Raw genomic sequence first — 26879 nt, 5'->3', positions numbered from 1 at the left:
ACTAATCTCATGAGTCAATTCCATCCCACAATAAAGGATACCTCTACCATAATCTAAATGTCAGTCATAGTAAATTATTTGACATTACTCAAATTCTCTATGCTTTTAATCTCTCTAAGCCTCAGTTTCTCATTTGCATTAATGGAGACAGTAATTGTATCTAACTCATAAAGTAATTGTAAGAATTAATTGTATATGTAGAACCTAGGCACTGAGTAAGCATTCAATAAACGTTAGGTATTAAAACATACCTCCATCATGGCCCTTATTAGACTATAACAGAATTATCACATTTCTTTCAGTAGACCATGTGATCCATAAGGGCGAGCACCCTAATTTGTCATTATACACTAAATATTTTGTGAAATTAAGAAATTCCTGGCCAGACACAGTGGCTCATGCCTGTAATCCCAGCACTTTGGGAGGCCAAGGCGGGCAGATCACGAGGTCAGGAGATCGAGACCATCCTGGTCAACATGGTGAAACCCTGTCTCTACTAAAAATACAAAAATTAGCTGGATGTGTTGATGCATACCTGTAATCCCAGCTACTCGGGAGGCTTAGGCAGGAGAATCACTTGAACCTAGGAGGTGGAGGTTGCAGTGAGGTGAGATAGTGCCACTGCACTCCAGCCTGGCGACACAGCAAGACTCCATCTCAAAAAAAAAAAAAAAAAAAGAAGTTCCCAGTAAATATTTGTTCAATATATAAATAACTTAAGGTTACAGTTCAGACTTCTATTGGCCATAAGGTGGAATAGAAAAAAGACTTTTTTGAAAAAACATTTATACCATATAAAAATCATACTTAAGTCATCTTATATAAACGCAAATAATAATGTATTGAAGTGAAAATTTTAAGATATGTACCTCTGCATTCTCACCAAATCAAAATGTTATATTACATTATAGTATAAACAAAAAAGCAAGCACCCATCCACTATGTATACATCAAAGTAAATCAAGGTGCTGATAATGAGAATCAGGAATTGGGTCTCCGGTCTTTCATCACTTTCCTTTGGTCTTCTATCTCTATGGAGGAAATCAAATTTACTTCTGGCATATGTATGTTCAGATATCTTACACCAGTAGTCCTCAACATTTTTGGCACCAGGGACCAGTTTTGTGGAAGACAGTTTTCTCATGGACAGGGAGAGGGGTGGGAGGATGGTTCCAGGATGAAGCTGTTCCACTCAGATCATCAGGCATTAGATTTTCATAAGGAGTAGGCAACCTTGATCTCTTGCATGTGCAGTTCACAATAGGGTTGATGCTTCTATGATAATCTAAGGTTGCTGCTAATCTGAAAGAAGGTGGGGCTCAGAGGTAATGCACAGTCACCCACTGTTCACCTCCTGCTTTTGCAGCCCAGTTCCTAACAGGTCATGGACCAGTACCAGTCCTCAGCCCAGGGGTTGGGGACCCTTTCACACTGCAATGAAGAAATACCCAAGACTAGGTAATTTATAAAGAAAACAGGTTTAATTGACTCACAGTTCCACATGGCTGGGAAGGCCTCAAGAAACTTACAATTGCGGTGGAAGGCACCTCTGTGAAAACTCATTCAGTATCATGAGAACAGCATGGGGGTAACCGCAACCCCCCCCATGATTCAATTACCTCCCGCTGGATCACTCCCATGACACATGTGGATTACGGGAACTATAATTCTAGATGAGATCTGGGTGGGGATGCAGCCAAACCATATCATTCCACCCCTGGCTCCTCCCAAATCTGACGTCCTCACATTTCATAATACAATCATGCTTTTCCAACAGTCCCCACAAAGTCTTAGCTTATTCCAGTATTAACCAAAAAATTCAAGTCCAAAGTCTCATCTAAGACAAAGTAAGTCCCTTCCGCCTATGAGCTTGGAAAATTGAAAGCAAGTTAGTTACTTCCTACATAGAATGAGGGTATAGGCATTGAGTAAATACACCTGTTCCAAATGGGAGAAATTAGCCAAAACAAAGGGGCTACAGGCCCTATGCAAGTCAGAAATCCAATAGGGCAGTCATTAAACCTTGAAGTTTTAAAATGATCTCCTTTGTCTCCATGTCTCATATCCAGATGATGCTGATGCAAGAGGTGGTCTCCCACGGCCTTGGGCAGCTCTGCCCCTGTGGCTTTGCAGGGTACAGCCCCCCTCCTGACTGCTTTTACAGGCTGACATTGAGTGTCTGTGGCTTTTCCAGGCACATGGTGAAATCTGTGCAGGGTACAGCCCCCCTCCTGGCTGCTTTTACAGGCTGGCATTGAGTGTCTGTGGCTTTTCCAGGCACATGGTGCAATCTGTCAGTGGATCTACTACTCTGGGATCTGAATGATGGTGGCCCTCTTCTCACAGCTCCACTAGGCAGTGCCTCAGTGGGGACTCTGTGTGGCAGCTCCCACCCTACATTTCCCTTCTGCACTGCCCTAGCAGAGGTTCTCCATGAAGGCTCCACCCCAGCAGCATACCTCTGCCTGGACATCCTGGTATTTCCATGCATCCTCTGAAATCTAGGTGGAGGTTCCCCAACCTAATTCTTGACTTCTGTGCACCTGTGGGCCCAACACCATGTGTAACCTGCCAAGGCTTGGGGCTTGCACCCTCTGAAGCAATGGCCTGAGGTGTACCTTGGTCCCTTATAGCCACAGATGGAGCTGAAGCAGCTGGGATGCAGGGTACCATGTCTAGAGGCTGCATAGAGCAGGGGGACTCTGGGCCTGGCCCAGGAAGCCATATTTCTCTTCTAGGCTTCCAGGCCTGCCATGGAAGGGGCTATCGCAAAGGCCTCTGACTTGCCCTGGAGACGTTTTCCCCACTGTCTCAGTGATTAACACTCAGATCCTCATTACTTATGGAAATGTATGCAGCCAGCTTGAATTTCTCACAAGAAAGTGAGTTTTTCTTTTCTATCACATCATCAAGCTGCAAATTTTCCAAGCTTCTATGGTCTGCTGCTTCTTGAACACTTTGCCACTTAGAAATTTCTTCTGCCAGATACCCTAAATCATCTCTCTCAAGTTCAAAGTTCCACAGATCTCTAGGGTGGGGGCAAAAGGCCACCAGTCTCTTTGTAAAGCATAGCAAGAGTCACCTTCCTCCAGTTCCCAACAAGTTCCTCATCTCCATCTGAGACCACCTCAGCCTAGACTTCATTGTCTGTATCACTATCAGTATTTTGGTTAAAGCCATTTAACAAGTCTCTAGGAAATTCCAAACTTTCCCACATTTTCCTGTCTTCTGAGCCCTCCAAACTGTTCCAACCTCTGCCTGTTACCCAGTTTCAAACTCGCTTCCACATTTTTGGATATCTTTACAGCAGCACCCCATTACCTCGGTACAAATTTACTGTATTCAATCAGTCTCATGCTGCTCATAAAGACATACCTGTGACTGGGGAATTTATAAAGGAAAGAGGTTGACACACAGTTCCATGTGGCTGGCGAGGCCTGAGGAAACTCAGAATCATGGCAGAAGGCACCTCTTCACAGGGCAGCAGGAGAGTGAAGTGCCAACCACAGGGGGAAGAGCCCCTTATAAAACCAACAGATCTCATGAGAACTCACTATCACAAGAACAGCATGGGGATAACCAGCCCAATGGTTCAATTACCTCCCACTGGGTCCCTCCCATGACATAAGGGGTTTATGGGAACTAAAATTCAAGATGAGATTTAGGAGGGGACACAGCCAAACCATATCGCCTGTCTTACGCTACTGATGGGGGGGACACTAAAATGTCTGAGGATTGAAAAGAAGTAGAAGAGGCAGGAAGGGCTCGGGTTATTTATATACTCCTGAATCTGTTTTTTGTAAGGAACCACTCCTTTGCTTGTCTCTCAGATCAAAATCATCCCAATTTCCTAAAAATATAACTGTTAGAAGCTTTTGAACCACAGCAGCTCCATCTTGAATCAGGGCTGGGTACAATGAAGCTGAGACGTGCTGGGCTGCATTTCCAGTAGGTTAGGCATTCTTAGTCACAGGATGAGATAGGAGGCTGGCACATGATACAGGTCACAAAGACCGCATTGATAAAACAGGATGCAGTAAAGAAGCCAGCCAAACCTGCCAAATCCCAGATGATAATGAAAGTGACCTCCGGTCATCCTCACTGCTCATTATGTTAATTATAATGTATTAGCATGCTAAAAGACACTCTGGCCAGCACCATGACACTTTAGAAATGTCATGGTAATGTCTGAAAGATATCATATATATTCTAACCCTCAGTTCCAAGAAATCCCTGCCCCTTTCCTGGGAAACTCATAAATAATCCACCCCTTGTTTAGCATATAATAAAGAAATAACCATAAAAATAGCCACCAGTAGCCCCTGGGGGATGTTCTATGAAGCAGCAGCCCTTCTTTTATTCCTTTATTTTCTTAAGACACTTGCTTTCACTTTATTCTGTGAACTCACCTGAACTCTTCCTTGCATAAAATCCAATAACCCTCTTTTGGGTCTGGATCAGGACAACTTTCTGGTAAAATAACCAGTACAAGTGCTTACTTCTTACATACTTTCTTACTTACTTACATACTTATTACTTCTTATATACTTTCAATAATACTAGTTTTTCAATAAAATCCTTGGACATTTTTAAAGCTCTGGGCTCCAAAATCAGTCTTCCGACTTATAATTTATCAGTACTGGCCAAAATAACAAAAGTGTAGGGATCCAGTGAATATTTTTCATTTAAAATGACAGTGCTGCAGCCTCACAATTTTGAATATTATTTGCAAAGTGTATAACCTATGAAGGCTTGGAAGAAATAGTAAAATTAGAAGGCAAGGAAAATATTTTTCATGGTGACCTTGTTTTAAAACTGGAAGGATACCTTTTTTCAATTTTTGGGGGTTTATGATCTCTCTAAATATGCCAATAAAACCAAATTAAACATAATATACTTGTATATTCTTAAACCAACAAATTTATTGTATACCTGCAAAAGGTGTTATATATAGTCATCATATGTATTTTCTCAAAATGTCCAATCCTCAAACTTAAAAGTTTATTATTATTTTCCCTTGTAGCTTCAGTATTTTCCAAAGATTTTTATGAGGATGGTTATTTAAATTTGGATCTCAGGAAGGCAACCTGTTTTGAAACTTTCAGTGTCCTTGGCATTTAGAATATCATTCACTCAGGTGCATTTCACAAACCTGGAAACACTGAAATTCTAAGATGTTGAAAAAACATTGGAGTTACTGAAAGAGATTTTAAACAAATCTTCTCTGGAGATTTAATACAGAGCAGATTAATTTTCTGCACACATCATCTTGGGTATACAATTTGCAAAAAGGAACTAGTCTCTTAAATTTCCTTTATGTTTTCCCCTACCAGGTGGTGATGTTTAGTATTTCTTTAACTAGAGGCATGATCTGCTTTTGACATGGCTTGGAAAGTTAGTGACCTCTGTCATAATGTAAATCCACATTCTTAAAAACAAAACAAGTTAGCAAAGGTATTTTTGCTCCTTTCTGTCAATTACAAATAAACAAAAATAAATAAATCAATAAAATAGCTCTTTGTTAGAGAAAGGGCTTACTGCAGGGAGACAAAGAAGGACCTTGGTGGAGTTCATTGCTTTTCCTCTAACCCTAGCCTCCTGGCTGAAATTTTTTACCAGAATTTTCCATTCATGTGTGAGAAATGTAATAAATCTTTGATAAATCGAGCTCTTTCCACACTGAAACTTGTAGCATGACTTTGAAAAATTGTGGCCTGCTTTCTTAAAAACATATAGTAATGTACAAATACTATTTGCCATCCCTGCTTCATCCACACCAACCTTCAAAGACGTACACATTAAGAAAAAGTCCAGAAATCCTTCAGTTACAGAAATTCAGTAGTTCAGTCCTGGGGTTATAGAATTGCAATATAAGAAAGATACACCCAAGGATTGTTGTTAAGACGTAGGGACTTGTGTCTAGAAAATTAAGTCCAATTTAAAAAATGATGGCCCAGTAGTCCTTGGGCTTTTTGAGACTGTAATAATAATAATAAGAGTGGTAACAGGCCTTCTGTGGTACGCTGAATAATTGCCCTCTCCCTCAAAAGATGTCAACATTTGAATCCTTGGAACCTGTGAACGTGTTACATGGTAAAAGGGACTGTGCATATGTGAATAAGTTAAGGATCTTGAAATGGGGAAAATATCCTGGATTATCCAGGTGGGCCTAATGTAATCACAAGGATCTTCATAACAGGGAAGCAGGAGGGTTAGAGTCAAAGAAATTGATGAACTAACACACAAGACAGATAAGCGCTTTTCCTGGGTAAGCTGAATTTTTCAACTACTTTTTTTCCTGGGGGAGTATCTGTTGAGTCTGTGCAGGGACTGAGGGTAAGGCTTGCCATAAACAGAGGGACTCCAACAGCATAAAGAGGAACAAGTGAAAATTTTGATGCTTGTGTGATCTGGAACAAAGGCTCAAATTCATAAGTGGTAAGAGTAGAAGGACCACTCAGCTGAACCTAGCCCAAACTACTAACTTAGATAATCAGGAACATATAAAATGGCTGTTGTTTTGGAGTGGTTTGGAGTACAACAATAGATAAGGTACAAAATTTGAAAATTCCCCAAATATAGGAAGAGGATTCAGACGCATGTAGCTAAAACATCAAAAGCCAAACAACACAAAATTGTTGCAAATACAATTATATAAACAAGTACAAAAATAAAATAATCTGCTCACAAGGAAATATGGTACTGTGATAGACACCAATTATGGCCAGTTTTTAAAAAGTGATTTAAAACTAAAATAATACTATGCAAATTTTATATAAATAAATTTGACAATCTAGAAAAAAAGGAATACGTTTCTAAGAAAATTAAATGATTAAAAGGACTCAGAAAAAGATTGAAAATTATGGTGACCAAAAACTATAGAATTGAGAAGACAAAGATGTATCTTAAAAAAAAAAAAAAAGAAAGCCCATTGGCCAAGATGGTTTTACAGATGAGCTTTATCATCTCAAGAGCAATGTACGTGACAAAATTCTCCTGACTAATTCTATGAAGCTAGCCTAATACAAATCCCAAAATTGGATGAAGATTGCACAGGTCCATCCCACTTAGGAATCTCAATCTCACTTGTAAAGTCAGCAAATTCCAAAATAAAAATATTAGTAAATTAAACACATACTTATTAAAAGAGTAATAAAACTAAAGAGTTTTATCTAGGAATGGAAGGATGGTTCATCGGTAAATCTATCATTATAATTCAGTTTATTAACAGAATAAATAATAATTATGTTTATTTTATACATTTAGAAAAAGTATTTGAGAAAATTTAATATTTATTTGATAAAATTTAATATTTATTAAATATTATTTAATATTTAATATTAATAATTTTTTAAATACAATGCAAGCTGTGAATATGTAAAAACCTTTAATCAAATTTTCAGCAAAAAACTACTTAAAGATGTGGTATCAAAAATTCAGAAATAAGACAAAGATGCATACTCCCATAAGTACTAGTCAATACTCTGCAGTTCTGGTCAACTGTATTAGTCCGTTTCCATGCTGCTGATAAAGACATACCCAAGACTGTGCAATTTACAAAAGAAAAAGGTTTAATGAGACTTACAGTTCCACATGGCTGGGGAGGCCTAACGATCATGGTGGAAGGCAAGGAGGAGTAAGTAACATCTTACATGGATGGCAGTAGGCAAAGAGAGAGCTTGTGCAGAGAAACTCCCATTTTTGAAACCACTGGATCTTGTGAGACCCATTCACTATCATGAGAACAGCAGGGAAAAGACCCGCCCCAATGATTCAATCATCTCCCACCAGGTACCTCCCATAACACATGGGAAGTATGGGAGTTAGCAGATGAGATTCGAGCGGGGACAGACAGCCAAACCATATCACCAACAAAATAAGAAAAAGAAACAATAGGTAACAAACACTGAAAAGAGAGAAAAAAAACTATCACTATTAGGAGACGAAATGGATGTCAATATAACAACAAAGAGAATCAACTAATAAATGATAAGTAATAAAAGTTCATAAAGATGTATGGATACAAAATTTTTATGTAAAAATAAGTAGTTTTCTCATACAGGAGTGGTAAGAGAAAATGTAATGGAAAAAATTTCCTTTTTACAATTGTGTAAAAAAACTGTAAAACATTTATAATGATTTTGAAACACTGTACATCTATGTAAATAAAACTGTACAATTATTTATAGACATCAACTAAGACTTACAAATGTCAAATTCCAAGTGATATAAACCCAATTCAAACAATCTTAACCAACTAGAAGAAATGTCATTGGCTTGTGGTAATAGGAATGACAGGGGTTACAACTGGTCTTAGGCACAGCTGGGTCTAGGGACTCAAGAAAGTCCCTGGGCCTTTGTTATGCTGGACATTTGTTTTATTTATCCCGTGCTCCTTTCACGGACTGCTCCTCCCCAAATCCACTTATGTAACTCCTGTAGAACTCCCAATTACAGTTCCTACCTTCTATTTACAGATTGAACACATAATCTAGTTCCTAAAGTATCTAAAATTGATTTGTGTGTGCTGTACAAACTAAAGATCCAAGTTCTTTGTTCTTCCATTTCCCCAATACCACGTATCGAATAGTCTCTTTTCTCCCAGTAATCTGTGTTGCCAATCTGTAACATAATCAAATTGACATTTATGCATGAACTGATTTCTGGGTTCTGTTCTGTTTCCACGTTCAGTTCATCTAATCAGTATACCTCACCACTAATAAATTTCATCTTTTCTTTTTCCTTTTCTCCTATTCTCCTTTCTATAACATTCCATTCTTCAGTCAATTCCATTATATTCTCATTATGTGAGTGAGGGTTTGTTTGAAACTGATCTTGGTTCTGATGTGAATTTCCCTGTAAATCAATGGCTTAGTGTCGAAGAAAAAACTGAATGGAAATGAAAATGTGGGTGTACAGGAAACCAGGAAAACATAAGCCTCTGCAAATCCAGTGAAATAAGGGCCTCAGATTTCTACCATAATTGGATTTGGAGGTTAAAGGCAAATTTTACCTAAGTTTCCAGGTGCAGAATAACTTGTCTCACATCTGAATTACACAAGGATTTATAGAAACCTCTTTTAAGTTGCTTTGGATGTAAATTGTCTAATCTTAATTTTTTGCACATTTTTCTGACAAATTTTGAGGTCTAATTCAATTTTCTTTCATTATGAAAAAAGACTTTTTCCTTTAATATTGTTTTATTGGCTGTTATCTGCTCAGGTTATTAATGAGCTCATGTATAGAAAAGTAGTACCTGTCTTTAGGCAAATGGCAAAAAATATGAAGTGACATGTATTTCATATGTGGTTGTGTGTGTGTATGGATGGAAAATTCTCTAACAGATACTGAAAAAAGCATCTCAAAAATTACTGCTTCCCTGATATTGTACTTCCACTCCTCAAGGTGTACTATTTATTCTATTATTCTGTCCATTTGGCTAGTATATATATATATGTATATATATATACACATACATATACACTATATATGTGTATATATACACATATATGTATGTATATGTATATATAGTATATATGTATATATACACACACTATATATGTATATATGTATATATACACACTATATATGTATATATGTATATATACATATATAGTGTGTATATATACACTATATATGTGTATATATATACACTATATATGTGTATATATATATACACTATATATGTATATATGTGTATATATACACTATATAGTGTGTATATATATATACATATATAGTGTATATATATATACACTATATAGTGTGTATATATATATACACTATATAGTGTGTATATATATATACACTATATAGTGTGTATATATATATACACACTATATAGTGTATATATATATGTCTAATTAGTGCCCTTATTAAAATCTAAGTCTCTGGGGAGCAAGATCTGATTTGATTAACTTTTGAATTCAGTATAGTGATCAGTTCAGTGTGTTACAAATATTTTCAACTGCTTAAGACTTAGGCATTCTGTGCTATGTATTCCTGTGCTATATATGCCATATGTGTACACAGCATAATTCATCCCTTTATTTCTCTCTTCCAAGGCACAGTCAAGTCTTTGGAGAAAAATGCCAATTCTTATGCTTAGTTTCTAAGTTCCTGGCATCTTAAATGTCCAGTAATTGTAGTTAATATGAAGATACACACTTAGTACTTGTTGAATGAGTAAATAGTATAGTGGGAAGAGGCAGACAGACTTGAGTTTGAAAACAAGCTCTGCTACTTGTGACGCTGGATAAAGTATTCGAAGTCTGTGTCCTCATTAGTAACATAAGTAGATTACATTTGCTACTAGTTTGGCCTCTTTTGAAGCCTTGGGAACTGGAAACTATTTATAATCTGTGAAGGCAATAGATAGACTAATGGACTAAAAGAAGTATAAAAGTATTAAAATTCTTCTCTAAGCAGTCACTTGTATTTTCATTTTATATCAATGTTGCCTTCTTCATCATCTTCCCTTTCTTTCTGTTTTTTTGAGACAGAGTCTCGCTCTGTCACCAGGCTGGAGGCAGTGGCGCAATCTGGGCTCACTGCAACCTCCAGCTCCCGGGTTCAAGAGATCCTCCTGCTTCAGCCTACCGAGTAGCTGGGACTACAGGTGCACGCCATGACACCCAGCTATTTTTTTGTATTATCTTCCCTCCCTTTCTTACCACATCTTGCTTATTTTATTCTTTTTCTCAATTCTGCTATTTGCTAACCAAGAAAACATCTCTCTTGACCCTTGACATAATTATGGAATTCTTGGTACATCTTTTGGGGTGTTTGTATCTGTGAGTGTGATCAAGGTATGTAGATGTATAATGTAAATATGAAAATTGAGGGATTTCTTAGAGGCAGAAAGATTCTAATTCCAGTTTCTAATATCACAGGAACAGGACATAACTACTACCTTAAATAGGGGCAGTAATACCTAGGGCTTCATCTTATCATTATTATTTGAATTAGAATATTTTGCACTGCTTTCCTAGTGTGCCCTATCATAATCTTAACTCTCATGCCAATAGGTTGAATAATAACTTTAAAATTTTGTTGAAAACAACGAGTTTCAAGAATGACTTGGAAGAAGTGGTCATTGCTCCTTGGAGAAGCTATAGGAGTAACTGTATGAACGCCAATGTTAAATTTTACTGATTTTTCTCATGTGCTGCTGATTGTTCTGTATGGAATACTTACTATTTTTACTAAATCACTTTTTTTTTTTTTTTTTTGAGACAGGGTCTTGCTCTGTCACCAGGCTGGAGCGCAGTGGCGCGATTTCGGCTCACTGCAAGCTCTGCCTCGAGTTCCAGCGATTTTTCCTGCCTCAGTCTCCCTAGTGGCTAGGATTACAGGTATGCGCCACCACATTCGGCTAATTTTTGTATTTTTTAGCAGAGACGGGGTTTCACCAGGTTGGCCACGCTAGTCTCAAATTCCTGACCTCAAGTGATGCGCCCGTCTCGGCCTCCTAAAGTGTTGGGATTACAGGTGTGAGCCGCCGCACCCAGTCAATATCACTTTTTAGCCAAGATTTATATATAAAAGTGTTTTGGCTTCCAAACTCACTAGCAATTCCCAGACTTCAAATTTGACACCACACACAATAATTTTCTGGATTCTCAAAGCCTCATACATATAATCCTCACAAGATAGCTTTAATAGTATTAATGAGGTCAAGGCCCTTACATTTTTTTTTTTCACCAGGGCCAATTTATTTTGCTTAGTTTCTGTCAAAGACCTCTAACCAGGCATCTTATGTGAAAGCATGCTGTACGTTCCAAAGCAGCCTGGGTTAAAATCCAGATGACTTAAGTCTATTGGAAACTATACATCAAATCCATGTCCTAGAAACAATGTCATTTTCAAATCCCAAGTACAGTATATTCTTTGCATGCATGGTATTTTTGATAAAGTCCCTTATTTTGTGACAAACTATTGCTATATCAGCTGCCTAAAAAAGTGGAACCTAGTTTGGCAGTAATTATTATTTTTCTTTGTATAGTGAAAAGCGATTTCCCCAACCCTCCCATCTTGGCTCTTGTAAGAAATCCTTTTTAGGAATCTATCCTGGGCTTCCTGCTGGACTTCAGCCTCATTTTTTTCTCCAATGCCTGAGTACAGGACCAATATTTGATAAGAATTTGGCTCTGGGGAGTGCTATGTTGAGTGACAAATGGTTGAGGACGAAGGTTTTATTGAAGCATTTGAACCACACTTAATTTTCCGTGTTGCTTTATTTGTTCCTTCTATCACCTAGGATATTGAATTCTGTGGGCTCTGGTTGGGTCGTTGGTACTTCAGGCGTTCCGTAATAAGAAACATAATCTGCTTTTTCCGGCACGATAATAAATCTCATTTATATTAAGGGAGGCTTACTCCAAACTGTTTTACATAGTATTTTTCTAAATCTTCTGCATGAACAAATTCTTCCTTGAGCCCTAGCACTGTTCAGGCGGCCCCTGGGGAGCCGGTCTTGCAACCTGCGCCCCATTCCGCGGGAATCAAGCGTGACCCGGTGCGGTCTTGCGCGCTGCCGCCAGCCAGACCCTCCGCCGGCTTTCCCACCCACCGCCCGGGATCCAGCCTCCATCACGCTGCCTCAGCCGTCCACGACAGGTACACCCCCTCTCCGCTCCCGCGGCTTCCCGGGGGCACCTCGCCGCGCCAGACAGCGGGTAACCGCCGCCTCCGCTGGGGCATCCCGGCTCCATAGGCCCGACGCGCTCCAGACACCTGCCTCTCACTGGCCACCGCCGCTGCCCCTCACCCCGCAGCCCTCTCGGCAATTGGCCCCAGGCCGCCGCTCGTCATCCTCAGCCTTCTCCTAGAGTACCGCCTCCATCGCCGGGTCATTTAAGTTTATCACAAATAAATAAATAAAGGAGGAAATAGAAATGCGTAGAAAGTAAAAGCAGTAGGGGGTGGGGGAGAGGGGGCGTGGAGGAAAAGGAGGGAGGAGCGGAGGAGTAAGCAACCTACCTTGATTGCGCCTGTGTCGACCAATCACGGCTCACTCCAGTCCGGTCTGACGGGCTCCCTGAGCCAATAGCCTTCCACCTCCCGGATCACTGAACAACGAGATACGATTGACCTCCTCAGAGTGGGTGAAGGTGCGGCGGGGGGAGGGGGTTGTGGGGGTGGGCGAAGTGGAAGGATCGTCCACCAATCGCCTGTTAATACTTCTCTGAGCGAAGTTTCCGCGTCCCAGTGGATGTTTGAGATAGCGGATTGGGCCTCTTTTAGCCCAATCGAAGGTGACAGAGATGAGGGAAGAGGAAGAAAGGGGCGGGGACGGGGGGGCGGAGGGGAGAAGGAAGAGTGCATTTTGTTTATGGGCGGCAACCTCACGAGGGGCGTCCCATTCTCATTGGCTCACTGAAGCCAAGAGTGGCGTGACAGCAATCCTATAACGGGAAGAGATAGAGGGTTCGCGGAGTGAAGCGTCCAATGTGGGCCTTCTGCCGAAGAAGTAGGGGCGGGGGGAAGTTTAGGAGTTGAGGAAAGAAGATTAAAGAGCGCCAGGAGGTAATGCCAAAAACTCTAATTTGTTGTAGGGCGGGAGGGAGGGAGGAGTGTGTGCGTGCCGAGGGGGATGAGGCGTCTGCGAGGCGCCTGGAGTGGGGGGCGGCGGGACTGGGAAGGAGGGCAGCGGGGTGGGGTTGGGGGAGCGACTTACAGAGCGGCGAGCCGGCGGGCCTTGAGCTGGACGAGCGCGCGCGCCCCCGCGCCGCGCCCCGTCCGCGCCCCCTCCCCCGGCGCCCCTCTTAGCGCCTGGCGGCTGCCTCGCCCTACCCGGCGGGGAGGCGGGAGGGAGGCGCGGGAGGGTCGGCGGGTGGCGGGGCGGGGCGGGCGGGACGTCCCGCAGCTGGAAACGTGTCTTCTGCCTTCTTCTCTCTACTCCCTGCGCCTGGAGCCGCTGCTTCCAAGAAGAGGAGCTGAGGGGGACTAGCCGGGGCTCAGGAGCTGCTAGAGGCGCCCGCTTGTCTTCTGTCCCCTCCCTCCTCGCTCTCCCCCGCTTGCCGTGGCTCTCGCGGTCTCTGGAGCGTCTTCAGAGAACTGGGGGGCAGGAGGTGTCCTGGCCCCACAGCCGCTGGATGCCTCTCCAGACGCCGGAGCTCCCGGCCCCCGCCTGCTTCGCTTCTACGACTAGAGAGGAGGGGGCTTGGGAAGGGAAGACACACCTTTCCTTCTTTCTCTTCTCCTTTGGGCCACTTTGGAAACATTAAAACATGTTAACACTTTTTGATTCCTGATATAAAAATGGTTGGAAGGTTCTTGAAAGTTTAAAACAAATGCCGTCTCTCGTACATTGTTTAATGCATTCCTGTCTGTGTGGCTTTTGGGTCCTCCCCCCACCCCCCCGCCCCCAGCTGTTACCCTTTTTAAGGATGCTGAAGAGGCAGGAGGCAGGGATTTTCTAAAAGTTCTATTGATAAACACACTTGCAGAAACATATGCTAGGCACACACACAAACTATAAACATTAGCGAAAAACACAATATGGCGTACAGCTACGGTACCTAGCGCCGTAATCCGCTGATCTCTCACTCGGAACCGGGTTGAATGAGGTCAGTAGCAGGATGACAGCTCTCCAGTAAAAATCTGAATGAATCAGGAAGTAGTTTGGAAGCTTGCGGGTGTAGTACTGTCCTCAGAATCAGCATTGGCCAAACCTAAGTTGAACATGTTACCTTTCTAGACATGTGAAAATCTTCTCCACTGTTTTTTCTATTAAAAATACCAAACTGGTGCTAAAGTAAAGTTTCCTCACTGCATGGCGGTGTATACATTTCAGCTAAAAAAATTATAGGGGCCATTCACCCAGTGTTTTCAAGGGAACGCTATTCTGAAGTTACTGTTGTAACTTGTTGCCATTGAAAATTTTAAAACAATTACCATTTTATAAATAAAATAGCTGTAGACCCTGAATTTAAGTGATAACCAGTCATCCTTAAATTTATAATGGTTTGTTTTCATTTCTGTTCATGCTCCCAATCCCAAGTACCCTTGGCTATCTTGTGGAAATATTTATATAGATCCCCCTCCACTCCCAGTCACATACAGTCAGCCCTTCCTGTGCCTATGTTCTGCATCTGTGGATTTAACCAACAGCAGATCAAAAATATTTTGGGTGTGGGGGAATAGATGGAATAGAATATATATAGATTTTTTTCTTGCCACAATTCCCTAAACAATACAGTGTAACAATGATTTATTAATACATAGCATTTACTTGTATTAAGGTATTATAAGTAACCTAGAGATGATTTAAAGTATATGGGAGAATGTGCTTAGGTAAAATGCAAATACTACACTATTTTATGTAAGGGACTTGAGCATCTGTGGATTTCGGTTTCCTAGAGAGGTCCCAGAACCAATCTCCCATGGATACTGAAGGTCAACTGTAAGTTTGCCCAGTCAAGATGTGGCTACTTTTTATGTTTTTGCTTTAAAATGAAGAATCTGTATTTTTCTAATGAAAGAAAAAAAATACATTGATTTTCATGCCTTTGTTCTTTGTGATTCTTAGAATATATCAAAGTTGTTGCACACATAGTGCATGGTGATATCCCTGTGCCATCTTTCCAGTAGTCTCCCAGGAAAGCATTTGAAATTGCCTTTAAGGAATTGTTGATGTAACTATTCAGTACTCAAGGCTTAATTTTCAAGATTGGGGTTGTGATTTTTATGGAGCTCAATTTTGGAGGGCCTTAGGTTTGGGGACACGGTGTTGAAGTAAACAGGTGAGAAGAAGAAAAGTGAGATTTCTAGAACTATATTAGCTGCTCAGTGAGTTGGGCAATTGGATATTTTTGGTTTTATGATTTCAGATTTTATAGACCAGTGGAATACAGGCCTTGTGCATATGAAGATCAGGTGACAAGTTTGCTGGCTACCAGCCTCCACAGCAATATGCCCTTTCACGGTGAGGTCCTAATTTTAACAAGCTAAAGAAAGTATCAGATTAAAAATTGTCAAATTTTATGCATTTCCAGGAAGAAGTCTTTATGCTTACCCATCTAGGCCCGTGTTTTAAGATTACTACAAAACCAAGAAAATGCGCATATAGGTCATGTGTACATTGACTAGCTACTAAAAGAAAATATGAGATTAAATGGAATACTAGAGGAAAGAGAAACTTTCATGTGAGGGCTATAATTGGGGAAGGGGGTGTTTAGAACTATCAGCTGATGTGATGCCAGTTTCTTATATAATTGGATCAGAAAGTTTTTGAGACCCGCAAATATCTAATTCCTCTTGTTGTCCTGTTAATAAGAATTTGACTACTTGGTATAGGAAGAAAATCTAAGGAAAAAGTATTTTAAGTCAATTATTTTTGTTGCATTAGTGAAAGTTTTCAGAAGACTTTTTAGACAAATTGTACTTTGTAGTAAAAAGGCTAGTCTGAATAATTAGGTAAATTGGACTTTCTAGAAAAAAAGGCCAGTCTGAATAATTAGGTCGTTTTAGAAGGGCAATAAAAGCTACAACTAATTTCCTGCGATCTATAATTTATAAAATAATTACATATTATTTGAATAACTTTACAGAATCAGTGGCAAGCAGAGACTTCTTTAAAACATTTGGAATACAGAAGTAGAGATTGATGGGCTTTGCTTTAGTCTCTGAAATAATCATATTTTTCTGAAATGGATGGTTAAATTTATCATATTGTTCTAGACACTTGGAGTGTAATAATGAACAAGAGAGAAAATTGCCTGCCCTTGTGGAGCTTACATTCTAATGTCAAACACACTTTGTGCATTTTAGATTGTTAGGGGGGGAGATTTTTTAATGAAACTTTAAAACCTAGCTGCTTTCTTGTTTTAGGAACTACAGTTTGAAAGAGCTTACAGAAGTTTGAGAAGGAGGAAGGTGTTTACCAGTTGGCAGTGATAGGAAAGGAAGATCTTAGTTTATTTCTTATTTGTACCTTTTGTTATTGTCATGAAACTTTCTCCATATATTTCAGTTGGTAATTTTTAACAGATAGGGATTTTTTTTCATGATTTTAATAATGTCTTTGAAATAAATAAAATGTTGCTTTATATTAGAAAAATCTTGTATCTTGAAATTTACTATAAAATTCCTACATAGTATTATCTTGTTAGCAAAGTATGGTAAAACAAAAGCTAGAATATCTGTTAATTTTTGGTTAGGATTTGTTTTTAGGAACATATCTGAAAAATCAAGTACCTAAATCTTTTTCAGTTCTGGGTTTCTTTTTTGTTTTTTGAGATGGGAATCTCCTTTTATTGCCCAGGCTGTACTTTAACTCCTGGGCTCAAGTGATCCGCCTTCCTGTCTCAGCCTCCTAGTAGCTGGGACTACAGGTGCATGCCACCATGCCTAGTTTCAGTTGTGATTTTATCAAGAGAAGGTGAAAATTTATTGTAATTAGTTTATAGGCGACATTAAAGAGGAGAGACCTGCAAAAAATGCTTTGTTATTTAAACTATTTTTTCAAAAGCATTTGACTGGCACTTTTCTGCTTTAATAGACTTATTTGTAATGCAAGAGGAACATTACAGAAGATTTTAGTAATACTTTAATCATTTAGCCTGTAGGTGTAAAAATCCTGAGTTTCTAACAGAAGGAAAGTTGGTACCTGGTTAAATGAGTATATGATTTAATGTTGAGTTTGTGACTTCAAGTAGTGGGTGTCTCACCTTTCCAAAACCTAGTTCATAGTTCTCAAATAACAGTTTTTAATTTTTTTTCCCATCTGTCATGGTGAGTCTTACTTTGTTAGCCAAATACAAGTTTAGTTCTTAAGTGGAATAACTTTTTTTAGTACAATCCTCCCTCCCCCAGTCCTCCCATCCTGTGCCATGGAGGGTTTGTCACGCTTATACCTACATTAGATCTCTATTTATGCTAATTTGGAACATAATCAGCCTCTTCCAGGAAGGGTACATATTAATGCACTTTAGAGCAGTTTGTGATTGCCTCTGGCTATTTGTATACAGACTTGCCAGCATCTGAAAGCTATAAATAGGAAGATTTAGGACGAAACAGACTTTATAACTAATGGAATACATTGTTTCAGTTGAATTTTTTTGGTTTTTTTGTTTGTTTGTTTGTTTGTTTTTGATGGAGTCTTGCTCTGTCGCCAGGCTGGAGTGCAGTGGCACAATCTTGGCTCACTGCAGCCCCGCCTCCCAGATTCAAGCAATTCTCCTGCCTCAGCCTCCTGAGTAGCTGGGACTACAGGCGCACACAGCCACGCCCTGCTAATTTTTTTTGTTATTTTTAGTAGATACAGGGTTTCACCATGTTGGCCAGGATGGTCTTGATCTCCTGACCTTGTGATCTGCCTGCCTCGGCCTCCCAAAGAGCTAGGATTACAGGTGTGAGCCACCGCGCCCAGCCTCAGTTGAATTTTTTTTTAAAGAGCAAAATGGAAGAATGGCTAATAGAATGTTAAAAAGTAAGACCGTTTCCTGTTTTCTGGTAAGGATGGTTGATCGATGTGTGTTTGCATGTGTGTGTGAGTATATATTTATCAATGAGCAGTTTTTGAATAAAGACATATCAGTACTGGATAAATAATTCCAGTCCTGCCTGTGGTCCTTGACATGGAGTGTATTCAGGGTTCCCTGGTGATTTTGTTTAAGCCACTTTGTTACCAAAACTTTCCTATGGATAGCATAGAAACACAAGCTAATTAAATTTCTATAAATTTTATAATATTTTTGGGATGAAATGTTATTTTGGAAGTATTTTTTTTAAGCATGATTACCAGCCAACCTGTGAAATGAATGAAATCTGAAGTGCAGAGTTCATAGAACCTTATATCCACCTAAAATAGTTGAGTTTCAAGAAGGTATTCTTAACGGCAGAAGATGAAATCTTGACATCTATCAAATTTTTATAGTAATAAAGTAAGCATGACTAAGTTTATTAATATTCATATTTGTAAGGTAAGTCTAAGCATGTGTACAGTGCATTTTAAGTCAAAATTTGGGGTGTTATTGGCTAGACACAGTCATTTCTTTGCCAGAGATACTAGGCTGTGTGAAGGCTAACCATCTGTCAAGTGATAGAGACAAAGAAAGGTTTTAATATACTAGTCTAAAATTTCCACAAACTTGTTTTGAATTGTATTGTCATTTTCTTTTGGCCTTCATACTCTGTGTTGAATATGCACTGGGTCAGTCACCCTACTTTGTTTTATGAACAAACTATTCAAGGTCCAGATAAGGTTATTGTCACAGCTGATGTGATCTAGAGGCAAGATAAAATATGTTTTGATTTTGCTTTCATATAATCAAAAACTCACAGTGGGCCACCCACTAGTAGTTACACAAATGGTTTCAAGTGTACTTGTTTTCACCTACCCATTCTGAATTTTGGGTGTCTTAATTATTTTGCTTTATATATTCAAGCCTTGTATTTCAAACCCATTCCTGAGCTGTTTGGGGGAAGAAAAAGTAGCAACAGGAATCCAGATTGCCTGTTTTAGGTACAATATGGTGTGATGTGAAATTGAAACAGCAGATTGGTGAGAAACTTTAGTTTCAAACAAATATAAACTAGTTTGTTTAGTGAAGTCATACACAAAACAGTAGTCTCTATTGACAGGGCAATGTTTTTTTCAGTGATTCCCATATCATGAGGTCACTTTTGTTCTTTGGGCCAACAGTCTGTTTTCAAGGTGTCATATAAGAAGAAGAAGCACTAAATACTGCTGATTGTAATGATATACTTACATATGGCAGCCCAAGAAATTATTTATAGCAGTGCTAATTATATCAATAAAAATAGCAATATTAATACTGTGTCAAAATCCATTCTTGACAGTATGAGGTAAACAGAACTATAGTCAAACAAAGCAGCCAGCCTGTCTTTACTGTCAGCTCATGGATATGCACTTTAAGAAAAATATACACACAGTTTAGAGAGTTGAGTGTACCAATTTAATCTCTTTTCATTTACGTTTGGTTTTTAAAAAGATGTTCTAATTCAACATAATATTAAAAAGATTTTTATTTTTAATTTTGAAACTCTTGGTACTCATTTTCTTACTGTCATTAGTAAGTTTCTAGAAATTTATTTGTATTTCACTGCTTTATAAATTATCAGAAATTCATTTTAGTGTGCCCTCATTTTGGAGCACAGATTACCATTACAAAAGGAAACTATTAATAGAACAATCTCTAACAATTTACAAAACAAAACAAAACAAAGACCCCTACCACCGCCACACACACTTACACACTCTCTCTCATTCACACACATTTTCAGTAAACCCTTGGCTTCCTTTAGACATAAGAAAATGGCCTTTTCCATGGTTTTGATTCAAGATAAAGCATAAATTTTGTTTGTAGTTTTCATTACTTCTAACCAGTTTTTACAGTTTATGGTATTTTAAATATGTTGTCTTAGGAATATAAAATTAAGTAAGTAGAAGTAATTACATCCAAAGATTTTTAACTTGGGGACAATATCTACCTTTTCAGTCTCTCATATATTAAATTTAACTCTTACTTTATTATACATTGTCAAAAATTTCAGATGTGGAGTTAGTAGAGGTTGTTCTAGGTCTACTGCTGCCACTAATTAGTTATATGATCTATGGCATGTTGCATAATCTATGCAGATCTCCAGCTTAGCACCTTAGATTTTTCATTTTTAGGGTCATTTTCAGTTCTAATCATCTGAGTTTGTTTCCTTCAACAATTGAATTGTTATTTTAGCTTCTGGTAGTGTTACTGAAACTGATGCTTATGACACCTAGAAACAGTATATGTAAAATACTTGACTTTGCTTTCCACTTTTAGTCTTTCATAAAAGTTTAATTTTAATGATACTTGCTTTCTAACATAGCACACTAGTAAAGTACAGATATATGATATTAAGTACTTATAATCTTTCATAGTGGGTAAGTATAATAAATCTATTAGTTTACATACTTTGCCAACTCATCTTAACTCAGGAAGGTGTATTGGTAATAGAACAATCTATTGTAAACTTGACTCTGCATTTCATGCAGCATAAAGTTGTTAAATTGAGGATGCAGGTAACAACAGAATGAATCAACTCACATTTTTCTATTTCTATAAAATCTATAGATAGATACATTTATTCAAAGATAAAAGATAAATTTGGTTTTGTGATTCTCTTCTCTAAGCAAAAAATAGGTATACATTGAGTAATCAGGAACCACCTCCATGCAGATCTTACAAAATTGGTAATTTTTAACTACTGCATTTAGTTTTTGATCTTATATTATATCCATGCACAGATAGATTTACATAGGAAGGAAGATAAAGTAGGCAAAGAAATCTGACTATTTTGATGTTTCACAGAGGAAAGAATCTGTTAGAAAAGACTGCAAATATTGTCCTGTTGTATATTGAAAGAAACACCTATATACAATTTGTATATACCTACTTGATAGATCTTTAATGATAACCTCAAAGTTCTAATTTAAAATTTTACTCTCAGTTTCTGTTTAATTGACTCATCCTTTTTGCTAGTGTGAATGGTAGTGAAAGGCTTAAAGCTATCTAACATTACCTTAGATGGAAACAGCTATCTGCAGGAAGCTATACTATCCTGAATCCTCTCATTTCCTCACATCCACCCACAGCTCCAGATGTTTCTGGTACTGATCATATAATATAAATCACCTCATAGCGAAAATATACTCTCTGTTAGATGATGCTAAGCTATTTTAGCTTACCAAACATCTAGCTAATCAGGAGGAATTGTAAGAATAATTTTAGATCAATTGTTGGACCCAAAAGGTGGTATGAATGCTTCAATGCATGCAAATAATGGAAAAGATATTCTAAATGTGCTTCAGGGAAGCTGGTTTTAGTGTTAACCAGCTTATTTACATATACGTATTGAAGCATCACTGTAACTCTTCTAAAGCCATCAGTACCAAAAAGACTAGCAAAATTATTAGTGGGAAGCACAGTGAAAAGTAAATGCATTCTATCCTTGTATTAAACAGTAATACTAATCACACCACCAACACCAATAGTAGCCAACATTTACTGAGATCTTACTTTGTTGCAGTCATTGGTTATATCTGCATTTTTTCAGTTAATTCCACAATCCCATGAGACAGGTACCTTTATTATCCCAATTTTAAAGATATGCGAAGGCTCAGAAAGGATAAGTATCTTGTTCAAAGTCACACAGCTAAGTATAAAACACATGGGAAATTAAACTCAAGTACAGCTCTGGAGAACCTAAGCTCTTAATCACCACCCCATCAGACCTCTATTCTGAGATGATTTTAACTCAGTGCTTGCCCAGATTAATAATGGCAATTTTATTTCAGAAAGGCATAGATTTGAAGAAGGTTCTAGAGAAGGGTACAAGGTGAAGGACTTGTAAGTAGGAACAATGGTTGCTGTGAGAGATCTTTTTAAAATATAACTCTTCAGTCTAGAATTAAAAATGATGATAGAGAATTTGTCTAAAGGTTGTACAGTGAATGGACTCTAACTGCTGCCTGATTTAGTTCTATTTGCAACAGTGGAGCTGGGTACCATGTTAAAGCAGGCCTTGGAAATCATGGATAGGAGCAGGACAAAGGAAGTATTACTGGAAGTTCTGGGAAGGTAGAGGTCAAAAAGGAAAACTAAATCAAGCCCGACTGAATAACCAAGAACCAGGTATCATACAGAAATAGGGGTGAGGGAGGCCAGAAACAGTATATTCAAAGGGTAGCAAATCCTATGACTTTGGAAGGCTTTTGTGTTTGTTTGTTCTTCGTGCCCTTAACATTTGTTTCAGAAACCAATAGCTGGCTTAAATATGGGTCACTGAGAGTTTGGAAAACAAAGACTGCTATGCTTTTGGCACAAAAACATGATCATCAGTCCTAACCTAGAATTAGGCAGTAAGTTTAAGTGCATGACAAAGATATGCAATGTAGCACAATCTGTGTGGTAAGCCATTTATTGAATGCCTACTGTGTGCCACCCAATTTGGAAATCACTGTTCTAGGAACATTTATAATCTACATTGTTGTTTGCTGTCCAATTTTCAAAAACAAGAAAACATCTGTTAACTTTCTTGAGGATGTGATGGATATGAGGGGTAAAATATTATATACCTTAATTTTGTTTTATTTATTATGGAATTTAGCCTTTGTCTCCTCCTTCCCATATTCATGGAATTTTAAAACAGCCTCTACTATGCTTTGAGTGGAATACAGTCTAGACTTTTATTATGTACTTTAACTTTTCCTTGATTTGTCACTGTACTGAAAGATTTAATTTTATCTGATAGTATAAATGCATTTCTATCAGAGTAGTAGTCTCAAATCGGTTCAGGTAAAGTCAGTGTACATGACTTTGGATTATATTTAGTATAGTCAGCATGCATGAATTAAAAGGAATTATAGTAACCTTTAAAGTGAATTTTTATTTCAGATAATTTAAATGACCTCCAACCAAGTACGTGCGTCATGTATACATACATACTCATATGCCCTTTGTATACGAGGTACTAAAAACTTTAAAAGTTTTCAAAAGATAATGTTCACTCTTAAGCTATATTACAAATATTAGCTGTATCATCTGAATGCAGTCAAAGAATAATGAAATTGCTATACCATCCCTTATGTGTCTTTACCGTTCCTTATGAGAATATCTGATATTTTCTTTATTCCTTTATTTTTAGTGCATTAAGAAGTATAGTATAATAATAATTTTATATAATTCAAATGGATACATCACTGAAAAATGTGTTTAAAGTTAGAAAAATTATCAACATTCAGTTCGTGCATGGCACCTTTCTCCTCAAGTTCATCATCAGTGGTACTCTATTGTTCTTGTAATTTTGATAGCCTGTGGGACCTAGTGTTCTTAACAGCCATGTTGTTTGTATCTCACTGTCCTTTATACATCTGACCCTCAGAGAAATACCTTTGAACACTCATGCTTTTAATAATCTTTCTTGTTTTAGAAAGGGGTTGAGAACAAGGCAATACTGTGTTAAAGGGGTCATTTGAGCTGAAAAGCAGTATGGGAAAAATGAACAAAATTCTCGGTTCTTCTGATTCAAATATTCTGCATTACAGAATTACCAAAGTGTGTAAGAGCCAAAAATAAATGGTTGTTTCTGTCATTTGGAGTATGCATTACTCTGTTTCTGTCTTATATGTGTAATGATGAGTTTTATAATGCAAAATGGGTGCATCTGGTGTAAAGTGAATTTGATTCAGTGTGATGTTTTATATGCAGTTTAACTTATAACTTAAATTCTTTGACATTCATCACTTAGGAAAGGTAACATTTAGAATTATAGTACACTTAACTGCAGTTCCTTAACGACAGGTACCATGCTTTATTTATCTTTATAGCTTTAGTGCTTAGCCTAATATCTGGCACACAGGAGGGATTCAATGTTCATCGGGCTTTTTTGTACTTATCCTAGGAAAATTATTTTTCCTTACTAGACTATCCATTTACTTATTGGAGTTCAAATTTAGCATTGTTAAAATTGTTATTACCTATTATAGACTTTCCCTGTACTTTTCCAAGACCCAACGTGTTTGTACATGTTCACAGTTTTCTATCCTTTTAGGTACTTAATGAAATTCTATCATGGTAGAAATTCCAATAAAATTACATTTACCGCGATTCAGAAAAGAAATATGTCAGGTATCTCCCATCAGTGGTAAAGCAAATCTACTATAATCAATTCAGTATATTGTGTTGAATAGAGTACACAGAATTATATTATCTGCTGATTTAAGGATGAAACCCATATTTCATATCCTATATGATTCCTATCTGGATAGAGGGACAGAGCACAATATGCTTTGTAATTCATAGATTGCAATTGAGATTTTGAACTTTTTATATGAGCTTTCTAATTCTTAAGGAATGTTCATAAAATTTCACACAATTAAAGAATAGGTTTAATTATTTTACCTAATTATCTGAGTTATTTAGAAGTCTCATCCAGTTAAACACTGTAATATTAGTAATAATATAATATAATTACTTAGCTCTTCTAGAAAGCAAAAAAGGTAATTGGGTTGTGAACAATATAGAGGGTAACATCATGTAAACCACATGTGGGACACATGTAATTCCTATATAAATAGCTGACATACTTTTTCATATTTATAAAACTTGTTAGACATTGGCAAACTTGATTGGCTAAAGTCATAATATGTCTTTCTAACTGAAACTACAGCAAATTGATTTGAAGTTGTTTTCAAAACAAAAGATAATTAAGTCCTGGAATAATAAAACTGGGATTGCATTAAAGCTTACTTAAAGTGATTAATAGCTGGAGTGTATTTCACGATCTCTAAGAGCCTGCAGAAGAACATATTGTCATTTTATATATTCAGGAATATGCTTTCTGAGGAAACTATTGATTCTTAGGAATAAGTATAATGAAGTCCAGACATACCTCACACCCACATACCCCACTCCACCCCAGGCTTTTTTAAAATTAAAGACTTTGAAAACAAAGTAGCTATATATGGTTATCTTCTTCACTTCCAATTCCAAGCTGCCTGCCTTTCTGAAGCAAATGGCTGCTGTGACCTATAAACAACTGTCATGACACCTTGGGCAGAGAAACACTGCTTTGAAACTTCTGCCTTCAGTTGGGCAAGCAACTGGAGAATGGTGCTGGAGTCCATGGGTAAATATGAGAAAGCAACAGACATTGGGAGGAAGAGCTTGGGCTTTAGAGGTTTGTGAACTCCTGTAGGAGAAGATCAGTATTTATCCATTTTAAGTACCAAAGTGTCTCCAACTGCTAAAAAGCTAAAGTAGCTGAATGTCCTGGTGGAGTCCTCTCTGTCTTTGGAGGCTAAAAAGAAATAGAGATAGGACAACAGAGCTCTTTCTCCATGTGCCTTTGCAGGGAACTGACAGGCTGTTTACCTTTGCTTTTCACCACCTGTGATATTTCTGCCATTTAGGATAATCTGGCAACCAGACCTGAGCTCCAGTGAGTTAGCGAAAAATAGCAATTCATTTAAGGAGACCCATAGCAAGTGAGAGAGGAAAATCAGAGTACACACTCCGGGTAACTAGGACTACTGGCAAAAACATGAAAACTGAATTTGAAAACAAAAATTGGGAGCACTTAAGGAAATTCAAAGAACAGAAAATAATTTCAGATATTAAATGTATCTCATTTGAACAACTCAGGATTTGTGGGAGAGCATAGTCACTGTTGAAACATGAATTAGTGAATGAAAAGACCAAATGTAAGAAATGTATCCAAGCATATAAAAAAACCATGATGAAATATTGAATAAAAAAGATGAGATTTGGTGGATAGATCTAGACATCAAAATATGAATGATAGGAATTACAGTGGGAAAAATTAGTATAGATAATGAAGAGGTAAAATTTTATTTATTTATTTTTGAGACGGAGTCTCACTCTGTTGCCCATGCTGGAGTGCAGTGGCACGATCTCGGCTGACTGCAACCTCCGCCTTCCAGCTTCAAGCTATTCTCCTGCTTCAGCCTCCCGAGTAGCTGGGACTACAGGTGCGTGCCACCATGCCTGGCCTTTTGTAGTTATAGTAGAGATGGGGTTTCACCGTGTTAGCCAGGATGATCTTGATATCCTGACCTTGTGATCCACCCACCTTGGCCTCCCAAAGTAAAAATTAAAAAAAAATAGCAAAATCGATCAGATATTAAGAAAGATTGGAGTCTGTGAATTAAAAGGGTTTACTGATTTATTGTCTTGCTTGAAAGAAAAGACACATTTAAGTATATCCTAATAAAAGTTCTGAAATCAAAAAATTAATTGAGACATAAACCCTCAAGTAGAAAAAACAAATTCATATAAAGGGGAAAATATCAAAGTATCGTAGGACTTATTTGCATATCTGTAACACTGGAAGTTACAAGATAGTGGAATGATATT

The 26879-nt window shown here is 38.0% G+C and overlaps 1 protein-coding gene and 1 long non-coding RNA gene across 8 annotated transcripts in view; one reads left to right on the top strand and one right to left on the bottom strand.

Moving 5' to 3' along the window:
• Nucleotides 1-20196, bottom strand: part of LOC129471205 (uncharacterized) — an 84816-nt gene extending 64620 nt beyond the window's left edge. For 3 of the 4 annotated variants that reach the window (XR_010118460.1, XR_010118457.1, XR_010118458.1), the window contains exons 1-3: nucleotides 13679-20196; nucleotides 12982-13070; nucleotides 536-656 (exon numbers count right to left, since the gene is read on the bottom strand). This is a non-coding gene — a long non-coding RNA (uncharacterized lncRNA). The remainder of the gene's footprint in view (nucleotides 1-535; nucleotides 657-12981; nucleotides 13071-13678) is intronic. The other variant, XR_010118459.1, reaches the window with a different exon arrangement.
• ZBTB20 (zinc finger and BTB domain containing 20) overlaps nucleotides 13334-26879 on the top strand; it is an 833136-nt gene continuing 819590 nt past the window's right edge. The window contains exons 1-2 of one of the 4 annotated variants that reach the window (XM_063630084.1): nucleotides 13489-13527; nucleotides 15834-15928. The gene's annotated coding sequence lies outside the window, so the exon portion shown is untranslated. Of the gene's footprint in view, nucleotides 13528-15833; nucleotides 15929-26879 lie in introns of all 4 variants that reach the window. The other 3 variants (XM_063630087.1, XM_063630085.1, XM_063630095.1) reach the window with 3 other exon arrangements.

The sequence above is a fragment of the Symphalangus syndactylus genome, chromosome 21 (assembly GCF_028878055.3).
Source record: "Symphalangus syndactylus isolate Jambi chromosome 21, NHGRI_mSymSyn1-v2.1_pri, whole genome shotgun sequence".
NCBI lineage: Eukaryota > Metazoa > Chordata > Mammalia > Primates > Hylobatidae > Symphalangus > Symphalangus syndactylus.
Note: the sequence above shows the minus strand (reverse complement) of the source record. Positions and strands in the feature narration are given on the sequence as shown.